Below are 11,685 nucleotides of genomic sequence, written 5' to 3'. Positions count from 1 at the left end.
ATCAACTTCCAGAATACCTGCTACCTTGCCTGACGTCATCCTCTGAGTTGGGTTTTGATGCTCATTTACAGCCATCGTCTCGATAAGATTATACGCCTCAGTATAGCTTTTAGCCCATAAGGCGCCTCCAGCTGCTACATCGAGCATGGGCCGAGATTGGGCCCCCAAACCATTATAAAAACCAGTGATTACCATCCAATCCGGCATTCCATGATGTGGACATTTTCTCAACATTTCCTTGTAGCGTTCCCAAGCCTCGCACATAGATTCTGTAGGTTGCTGCGCAAACTGAGTAAGAGCACTCCTCATAGCAGCAGTCTTTTCCATTGGATAAAACTTCACCAGAAACTTTTGCGCAAGATCTTGCCACGTAGTGATGGACCCAGCTGGTTCAGAATGTAACCAGTCTTTAGCCTTATCCCTCAGTGAGAATGGGAAAAGCCTCAACTTGATAGCCTCATCAGTCACGCCATTATACTTAAAAGTGCTGCAGATCTCAACAAAATTCCTTATGTGCATATTGGGGTCTTCAGTTGCCGCTCCTCCAAAAGAAACAGAATTCTGCACCATCTGAATAGTGCCCGACTTGATTTCAAAGGTGTTAGCTTGAATAGCCGGATGAAGGATGCTTGACTGAATGTCATCAATTTTAGGCCGAGAAAAATCCATAAGAGCTGGATCAGCTTGAACAATACGATCTCCCATGTTTACTGGTTCTTTCTGCTCAGTTCCTGAATCCGAATCCTCAAAATCTAACTTCTCCGGAGTATCAAGAACTTCGTCTTTCTCCTCAGCTGTATCTAAGGTCCTCTTGCGAGCACGAGAATGAGTTTGCATAAACGCTTGCTAAAGTACCTGAAACACAACCGAAAAGAGTAATTAACTACTACGTCCTAATCACTGAGTCCTAATGACCAATGATGGTAAGTACATAAACTAAACAAATACACCGAGTCCCCGGCAGCGGCGCCAAAAACTTGTTAGGGCGAAATCACGCACTAATATTCAGGCAAGTATACGCGTTCGCAAGTAATATAGAATACTTTCTAGTTCGTTCCCTCAGAGACTCAGACTAAGTTATTGTCTAATTAAACTCACTCACCAATGTATGATTACTTCTCAATGTTAAGATAACACTTAAAATTGTTGATTAAATATTAACTATAATTAACTACTTAATTAACCACTTAACTAACACTTCAATTTATCAATAATAAAACACTCATGAGATCACAACTTCATTATTACTTCCTTCTATAGCCATTGTTATTACCTTTAGCATGTGACAGTGATGATATTAATCGAATAACACGAAACTGATAAAAGCCAACTTTCATTGTACTAATACCATTCTATCAAGCATCCACAATTAAGATAGAAGTTGAATAGTCATCAATTATGTTGAGTTCCTATATGTCTACAGAAATTGACAACACAACGATTTAAGCACAAGTTATTCCTTTTGATTACATAAGGCAAATAAAACTGTTAGAGTTACCCACTAATCATGCACAACGTACATGAACCTATGCTAGCATGGAAAGTTCTAAATCTCAAGATCCACCGTCGTTTCACAAGAGATTAACATCCTATCTTATATGTTCGCGACGCACATAAGACGAATACGCACAACCAATACTAGATATCATGCAATCATCACACACTAAAGTATTAAACAATTAACTAAAGAATTTCATAATAAATCCGTTGCAACCCCATGATCACGATTAGCCCATAATAGAACTTATCGCCATCATGGGTTCATATGAAATCATGATAAACGACACAAGAAAATAATAACTAAACTAATTATATTAAAACAGAGTACGTCACAAGAGTAAATAAGTCAAAGCAAGAAAACTAGCATCCAACGTTACAACGAAACAAGAATCACAAGAATATATGCTTCCTCTTCGTTGCGGTGTGCTAAATCGGTCTTCTTCCTTATCTCCTTCGCTTCTTGCGCAAAACACAATCTAAAACATAGTCTCTTTCATATTCTCTATGAAAACGTCTCAAATCTACTTATATAATAGTCCCATAAAACTCAGATTACATAGAAGTTGGAAGCCAAACAGAAGTAGAAGTCTAAAATAATTCAGCTTTTTCCCCGACCCTGCGCGGCCGCTCAGCATTTCTGCGCGGGCGCGCAAGGCTGCTGCGCGGCCGCTCAGCATTGCTGCGCGGGCGCGCAGGACCCTACTGGAAAAATTCCAGGTTTGCTCCGTTTCTTCACCGTAATCTGCCCGTTCTTTTCCTCTCGCAATGGTGAACACATGCCAAGGCTTATTCTTGATGATTCCTCCTCCGAAATGCAACTAATACCCTGAAATGCATAAATACTAGAAAAACGCATCAAATACACAAAATACTTGATTTCAAGTCACCAATTTAAGCCATTTTAAGACGTTCTAAGTGGTATAAAATGCCACTTATCAGATATCAAGTGAACATTGGATTATGATTTAGAATTGGATATTATACTTTTAATTTAAAAGCCAAGGTTAGGCTGCTGATCAGTCACGCACTAACCCCAAGCAAGGCACACAGCATTGCTCTAACTACTGGATCCAAGGCACACATTGGCCTAACTTGACCATTATATGGTCTGACCACGAATCTGGTCCACAATTTTATAAAAACAATCCAATTCTAACATAATAACAGAATATGCAATAATAAACAATAACCAAAATCATTAACAATAATGAGTGTTTAACAATAAAAGGTTTTCAATCTTTGTAAGGATCAAATAAGTAGTTTAAAAGCTTGAACGCTGGGTAATGAAAGAATTGGATAACAAAAGAATCAATATTTCAGGGTTTCAAAGATTTGGGCTCTCAAAGCATAGGATACAATGGTTGAATGTACAAGTAATTCAGTTCAGTGTTTGGGATTTTGTTTGCATGTATTTATGGAATAGTATCGTATACTTAAGGTTCGAGTTTGGGTTTACAATAATCAATGGCTTAGAAAGAATATGGTTCATGGCTCAAGAACAATAACTGAAATCAGGGTTTAGGTTTCCGTGCTTCAAAGCACTTGCAATGTCAACCAGACTATCAAGAATTACAATGTCTCGAGAAAGTTCAGAACACTTGCCTGATATTAGCTTACTATCCTGCACTTGCTTTCAATCACAATCGTCTTACTCTTCAACTATCTGTTTTCCTTTCCTACGTCTTGCCTTTTCTGCTCACATATCATAAGTATCTATCAATCATCAACTCATAGAGTTCTATTCAACACACACTTCTATCTACCCTTCGTTTTACCCAAATCCGATTAACGGATTGAAATCTATGCAATAACGAAGTAAACACCGAATATATAGACCGATAGTCAAACAACAGGTCACGTATAACACATAATACATCACGTAATCAATGACATATCATTTATAAAGAAGTCTCGGGTCATAAATGTGCTTTCGGGTATTTAAAATAATTTTTAAAACATTTTTCGGAATTAAAACGGGTCGTTGGATCAATTTCGGGTTAATAAACAGGGTTCGGTTGGCCAATTCTGGCTCCGAAACAATTTTAGAATAATTATCGAGCCTTGAAAATAATCTAGAATAATATTTTAAAGCTCGAAACTATTTTTAAGAATTTTTAAATCATTTTTAAATAATTAAATCTAATTAAATAATTAATAAAAATCAATTAATAATTAATTAAATAAATTAATCAATTAATTTTCGAATTAATTGACCAATTAATCAATTAGAAATTAACTGAAATTAATTAACTAATTAATTTAGATTTATTTGTGAATTAAAAATAATTTTCAGAATTAAAATAATAATTTTTAGAATTTTCAGAAATTAAAAACGAATTTTTATAATAAAAATAAATAAGAAATATGATTTTTAAACATTTTATAAACAGGAATCCTAAATTTGCAAAGTCTGCAAACCTCAGGGACCTAACTGCATCGTTTTCAAAAGTTGGGGTACCAAACTGTAATTTTCCAGCTCTTCGCCGAAAAACAGTCGGGTTCGCCGGAGAACACGTTCCCGGCGTCCTCACCCCACCAACACCTCCAAATCACATCTACACAACATCAGGAACACAACCATGCAATCAAGTCATTATAATCATTCATGTTTTGGCCGGAAATTGGCCTAGAACATCGCCGGTTTCCGGCGAACATCGAAAATATTCAAAACACAACTCCCTTCTCTACAGACCTCGTTGGTTCATGAAACTTATACGACTGGATTGCTAATTTCACAGAGAACACAACCCACTATAACATAACATCAATCTATCACAGAATAAGAAACCCCCAAATTTCAATTAAGAACATTCATACGGGTTATAAACCATAATTTTAAAATTCGAAAATCAAACTCAAATTTGAACATGTTATTGAACTCCAAATCAGACGTATGACCTATGAAAATCATCAGGAAAACAAGCTCTACAACATGCAATCATCAAATCATACAAACAATCATCCGAACAAAAATTCATATTTTTAATAAAATAAATTCGAAAATAAATAAATTTTTAGAAATTAAACCTTTGATTCTGCAGTGAACAAAGCTCAGAATCTGATAGAACACCTCAAATCCTTCGTTTTGGTTACTCAAGCTTTAAAAACAGAGATCGGTAACGCCTTCGTTTTGCTGTTTGATTCTTAGAACAGTTTATGAATATAAGATTTTTCTCTGTAAAATTATATAATTATCTGTCTGCAATTGATTTTTTTACGAAATAAAATACGGTAAAAGGCTATTTATAATTACGGAAAATTAGTATCCCGTTGGATCATTCCGGATATAAAATGGTACGTTTATTTATAAAAACTGATCCAAACGGTATCGGTTTTCGGGATAATTATCCAAATCAGTACAGCTTGTACTGCGGTCTTGGTCTCAGCACCCAGTTACACGTACTACGAAGTGATAATTGGGATAGTTTAATAAAAAGCTCCCGTTTATCGAAAATACGGGTTTTATTAATATACCGAAACGAATATTGTATCGAAAATGTTGTGCCGGGACCCGCGCAGGACAAACCGTACGCCGGATCGAAAAAGTCGAAACATGGAAAATGCTCGGAATATTACAATTAGGTTAGGAAGGAGTTCTCAGAAGAGTTTCGGGTTCCAAAAACGTAACAACGGTTGACGTCGGTTGGTTCCCGTTTTTATAAAATAAATTTTAATTACCCGGAAAAAGATTTTAAAAATTTCATATGATTCTTATAAATCTATAAATCAACATAAAAATAATTAGGAAGATATGACAATTATCTATATTTTATTCTGGACATATAAAAATTAAAATACTCAATTAATATTATTTTTGAATATTCAAGTACATATATCACTTAACAATTAACTCACAAAATAGATACTGAACACACATAATAATTATTTAATATCGAAAATAATTATACGATATATCCCGGATATTACATAAAGTCTAATTCTGAAAAGATGAAAGAGTCTGTAGCAAAAGTTAAGGAAAAGTCAACTTCTGACAAATTAGAACAGGATAAACCAGCTGAAGTTAACATAGGCTTAATGACAAAGAAGCAGCTTAAGTATAAGCTGAAAGAAATAAGGAATGTCAACAAGGTAAAGGTAGCTAGGAAAAATAGGAATGGAAAGGAAGGTATGAATAAAAGCAACAATTATATGCCTGTTCCTAATGCTCCTAGAAAGAAATGTTATAACTGTGAAAACTCTAACCATCTTGCTTCTTTTTACAGGAAGAATAAGAATATAAACTCTTTACCTCCTAAGTCAGGAGTTAAGAGTTAGTCTGTTAGGTTTAAGCCACAAAATCCTTGTTTTCATTGTGGTAGTTTATGGCATTCCATTTATACTTGTAAGGAATATCATAGTTTGTACTATTATTACTATCAAATAAAACCTTCTTTGAAGAAAGTTACTTTAATTCCTTCTAGTGTAAAGTCTGATATAAGTTCTGATAAATAACATGTTAGCATAAATTATGATATTAAATCCGCTGCAAATGCTAACAAACTTAAAAAGGCCAAAGGATCCAAGCAAGTCCGGGTCCTTAAAACTAACTATTAGTGGTCTTTGTGATTGCAGGGCAACAGGAGAAACATCCTAGTACTGGATAGTGGATGTTCATTACATATGACTGGAAATAAAGCCCCGCTCTCAGACTTTGTGGAGAAAGCTGGCCCAGGAGTTTCTTATGGAGATGGGAATATGGGAAAAACTCTGGGATATGGCAATATTAAACTTGGGAATGTCATCATTGAAAAAGTAGCTCTAGTCTCAGGATTTAAACACAATCTGATTAGTGTAAGTCAAATCTGTGACAGAGGTTTTCATGTGGATTTCTTTGAAGAACACTGTGAAGTTGTAAGCAATTCTACAGGCAAAGTGGTTCTGAAAGATTACAGGCATGATAACATTCATGAAGCCAGACTTTCAACAAGTTCTGATGGTCCTGCAATCTGTCTGTTGAGTAGAACATCAATTGAAGAAAGCTGGAATTGGCATAAAAGACTCTCTCATTTAAACTTCAACAACATAAATGAGCTTGTAAAGAAAGATCTTGTGAGAGGACTTCCAAAATCAGTATTTGCTCCTGATGGCCTTTGTGATTCATGTCAAAAGGAAAAACAAAGAAAATCTTCTTTCAAGAGCAAAACTGAGTCATCAATTCTTGAGCCTTATCACCTACTGCATGTTGATCTATTTGGTCCAGTAAATGTCATGTCTATTGTAAAGAAGAAATATGCTATGGTTATAGTTGATGAGTTCACAAGGTACACTTGGGTGTATTTCTTGCACAAGAAGAATAAAACTGCATCTACTCTAACTGATCATGTCAGACAGCTGGATAAGTTGGTCAAAGATTCTGTTAAAATTCTAAGAAGTGATAATGGCACCGAGTTCAAGAATTCAATCATGGAAGAGTTCTGTAAAGAGCATGGAATCAAATAGGAATTTTCTGAACCTGGAACTCTACATCAAAATGGAGTTGTAGAAAGAAAGAATAGGACTCTCATTGAAGCTGTACGAACTATGCTTGATGAAGCAAAGCTGTCAACCTACTTTTGGGATGAAGCTGTGCAGACTGCTTATTTTACACAGAATGCTACACTTATAAACAAGCATGGAAAAACACCATATGAGATGGTGAAGAACAAAAAGCCAAATCTGAAATACTTTCATGTATTTGGATGTAAGTGTTTTGTTCTTAAGACTCATCCTGAACAGCTGTCAAAATTTGATTTAAAAGCTAATGAAGGAATTTTTGTTGGATATCCACTTTCCACAAAACCCTTCAGAGTCTACAATTTAAGAACAAGAGTTGTCATGGAATCTATCAATGTATCTTTTGATGATAAGAAGATTACTGGACTTGAAGATTTCAATGATCACGATCAGCTGAGATTTGAAAATGAAGATTTAAATTCTGATTCTGTAAATTCTGATAACTTATACTCCGATCCTGTAAGTACTGAAGTCATTGAATCTGTGGTAACAACTCCAAAGGAAAATACACCTGTCCAGGGGGAGCAAGCTGAAGATCCTACCACATCTCAAGACTCTCAAGAAACATCAGAACCTGGCATTAGCTCTTCAAGTTCTGATTCATCTAGTTCTGATGAGCCAAATTCTGATAATACTGGAAATTCTGATACTTCAAATTCTGAAGGATCCAAGTCAAATTCTGAAGTCTCAGAGAACATAACTACAGGGGGAGCATCAGAAAATGCTGATGGAGACAACATGGATCATGGGGGAGGATCCCGTTCTAGAAGTCAAGTTCAATTTACAAGGAAGTGGACCAAATCACATACACCTGACTCAATAATTTGAGATCCTGAAGCAGGTGTCAGAACTAGAACTGCAACATCAAATGAATGTCCCTATCATTCTTTTCTATCTCAGGCTGAACCAAAAAAAAGTGGAAAAAGCTCTTCAAGATGTTGATTGGGTGCAAACAATGCAGGAAGAGTTAAATGAATTTGAAAGAAATAAACTCTGGACCCTAGTGCCAAGACCAAAGAACAGATCAGTTGTTGGCATAAAATGGGTGTTCAGAAATAAAATTGACAGTGGTGGCATAATTACAAGAAACAAAGCAAGGCTGGTTGCTAAAGGCTACTCTCAACAGGAGGGTATTGATTATGATGAAACATTTGCACCAGTTGCTAGATTAGAAGCCATAAGAATCTTTTTGGCTTATGTTGCTCACAAAAAGTTTAAAGTCTTTCAAATTGATGTGAAAAGTGCTTTTCTTAATGAAGAATTGGAAGTAGAGGTGTATGTTGAACAACCTCCAGGATTTTTAGATTCAAAATTTCCAAATCATGTCTACAGGCTTGACAAAACACTTTATGGCCTTAAGCAAGCTCCTAGAGCATGGTATGAGACTTTAGCTCAATTCCTTCTGGAAAATGGATTTCACAGAGGTACAATTGATAAAACACTGTTCTACCTTAACCATGGAAAGGACTTACTTTTGGTACAGATATATGTTGATGATATCATATTTGGTTCTACAAATGCCAAACTCTGTGAGAGGTTTGCAAAGCTAATGCAGTCAAAATAGAAAATGAGTATGGTGGGAGAACTCAGCTATTTTCTGGGACTTCAAGTCAAGTAAAATGAAGAAGGTACTTTTATCTGTCAATCCAAGTACACCAGAAATTTATTGAAGAAGTTTGAAATGCAAGACAGTTCAACAACATCCACTCCCATGGCCACTGCAACCAAGTTAGATAAAGATACTGGTTCATCAGTAGATATTACTAACTATAGAGGTATGATTGACTCTTTACTCTATTTAACTACAAGTAGACCTGATATCATGTATGCTTCCTGTCTTTGTGCAAGATTTCAGGCTGATCCAAGAGAACCTCACTTAATAGCTGTGAAAAGAATTTTCAAGTACCTTAAGGGTACAGCTGATCAGGGATTGTGGTATCCTAGAGAATTAGATTTTAAGCTAATAGGTTACTCAGATGCAGATTTTGCAGGATGCAAAATAGACAGGAAAAGCACTAGTGGAAGCTGCCAATTTCTTGGAGGCAAATTGGTTTCTTGGTTTAGCAAGAAACAGAAGTCAATTTCCATATCAACTGCAGAAGCAGAATATATTGTTACAGGAAGTTGTTGTGCACAAATTCTTTGGATGAAGAATCAGTTACTGGATTATGGGTTAGAATTTTCTAAGATCCCTATTTACTGTGATAATCAAAATGCTATTGCCATGACAGGAAATCCAGTTCAACACTTAATGACAAAGCACATCAGCATTAGGTACCATTTCATAAGGGAACATGTGATGGAAGGTACAGTGAAATTGCATTTTGTTCCAACAGATCAACAACTAGCATATATCTTCACAAAACCACTATGTGAAGCTACTTTTACAAGACCGGTAAATGAACTTGGAATGGTTTCAGGTTTTTTCTCAAAATCTGCTTAGATTTTGTTCTCATGCATCAGACTTTATGATCAGTGTTTACCGATTGTTTTACTTTCATATAATCTGTGCTTAAATTGAAAATTCATTAAATGTTGATTGTTATCTGATGTGGATCTATATACTCTAATAAGTGTTTTAAATATTCTGTGACTATTCAATCTAATGAGGATAACTGTGCTAGATGCTGACCTAGTAGTCTTTAACATACTAGAAATCCCATGTTTGAATTAGTTGTTTATGTGGAAACTCATTAACACAAGCAAATTATGATTTTGAGCTTAGTCAAGTTTACTTTGTGTACCTTATTACTAAGTCACAAACTAGATTCTTGCTTCTTATCTATTAGATTCTGATGTTAGTAAATCTTAAGGGTGAACTAAATGCTGATAAGCCTTACTTATCAAAAGAAAAGAAAAGAAAAGTCAGGTACTCCTTTGAGATCTAGAGTAAATATGTGAAAGAGACGATCCAAGTGCATTGCTGGTATTAAGTAATATGCATTAGAAAAGCAAATAAATTTTCTTGGTGACTTTTCACATTCTCTGATTACTGGAGAAATACTCTGACAATAGCATAAATTCTGATAAGCAGTCATGACTCACTTACATTGAGAAGCCACTGTAAAAAGGAATTTCAAAAGATGCATAAAATGAGCACAAACAGTTGAGGTGGACTCTTGCATATATTTGTTCTATAGTAGAATTCATGATTGATGACAAATTTTAAGCACTTTTCTTAGTTATGCCTTATTTCTAAGATGTACTAAAGTTTATCAGACTTTAATCTTTATCTGATAATTCCGCTGAATGCACACACTTTCACTCCATATGAATGATGAAAATTACTGTGGTGATTAAGTTGTTTTTGACAAATAGTTAAGTGTCATTTGCATAAATTCTGAGGACAAGTTCTGATGGAAGTTCTGATGATTCAACTCTGAAGAATCAAGTCAGTATTTGTATGAAGAATCACAGAAAAAGATATTCACTTTTTGAGTTGATAAGCCATATTCTGATGACTGTTAAAATCTGATATAAGTTAAGTTCTAATATTAAATCCTGATGGAATCCTTGATGCTTACGTGGCATTATTCTTTACTTGACTTATTGGTGGTAAAAACTGAAATAGTCATATTTAATCAGAATATTTAGGTGAGATAAAAACAGTCATAATCATTAAGGGTTAGTGGTAAACGTGTTTGTCTTGAAAAACTACATGTGCACAGTAATGGTTAATTATTTCCCGTGCCCATTAACTCCTGTTTTAACTTTTTACTGACTATTATTATTACACATTGGTCTAGGGAGACGAGGCATCATTATTTTTTTCTTAATCGTTAAATAGTCCTCGCGTCCCTTGGTATTCCATTGGTTATTTAAACCGACTATTCATCCTAGCCAAATCATCTTCCATTTTCTCACAAACTCACTCTCTCTCTTAATTATCATTTTTTTTCTTCTTCATAAAAAAATGGTTCTTTTCAACTTGTTCATGAACTATGAAAATTTCAATGTAGAGTTGAGTTGTGATGACTGACAACAGGAGTGGCATGTCACCGCCATTCCTGAAGAGATCTGGAACTCTGTTCCATAAGAGGTTCACACAGACCTCTTGTTCTTCCAGATGGACTATCAGCTCCATCTTGATCGTTTGGAAGAGGAAAGGGGAGAGGCTCTCCTTAAGTAAGAATGGATCATCCGTCTTGCAGTGCTTTTTGTCAGCAGCAGGAGGAACTAGTCGATAGGTTTTCTTCTAGGACTAAGGCTGTTGATGTTAAGCATCTTAGACCAGGACCATCTTGTATTTTTTGCATGTAATCTATAAATTTCATGGAATGTACTCGTTTGATATATTAATGAAATTTCCTTTAATTACAAGATTTAGTCTCCGTTTCTCTCATATTATGTGACTGTGAATGTTCTAATTGAAATTTGTTAATCTTTCCTTCATCTATTTGAACTATATCTTTTGATGAATGTTTGGATTAAAATTATGGTCATTAATAAATTGTGATAATTTGAGAAACTGTTGAAGCACAGGTTCATGCATCAGAACCTGTGATAATTGAAGCTGAGAATTTTACTTCTCAGAAAGAAACAGCAGCTCAAAGTACTGATACTTTGAAAGGAAAGAAATCTGTAAGTTTTGTTGCTGCTGAAGCAACTCCTTCATTGGCAAGGAGATTGAAGAAAATGAAGGCTAGGAGGTATTTGGCTAAGGCTCCATCAGAAGATACTGAAGAAGCTGAG

General features: G+C 35.2%; 1 non-coding gene across 1 annotated transcript; it reads left to right on the top strand.

Moving 5' to 3' along the window:
* The first annotated feature begins 205 nt into the window (after positions 1–205).
* On the top strand, positions 206–312 carry LOC141669413 (small nucleolar RNA R71). Its single transcript, XR_012553699.1, has one exon. It is a non-coding gene; the product is annotated as a small nucleolar RNA R71 (small nucleolar RNA).
* Positions 313–11,685: the final 11,373 nt, after the last annotated feature.

This window comes from Apium graveolens, chromosome 6, assembly GCF_009905375.1.
Source record: "Apium graveolens cultivar Ventura chromosome 6, ASM990537v1, whole genome shotgun sequence".
Taxonomy (NCBI): Eukaryota; Viridiplantae; Streptophyta; class Magnoliopsida; order Apiales; family Apiaceae; genus Apium; species Apium graveolens.
This window is presented reverse-complemented; position numbering and strand designations above follow the sequence as displayed.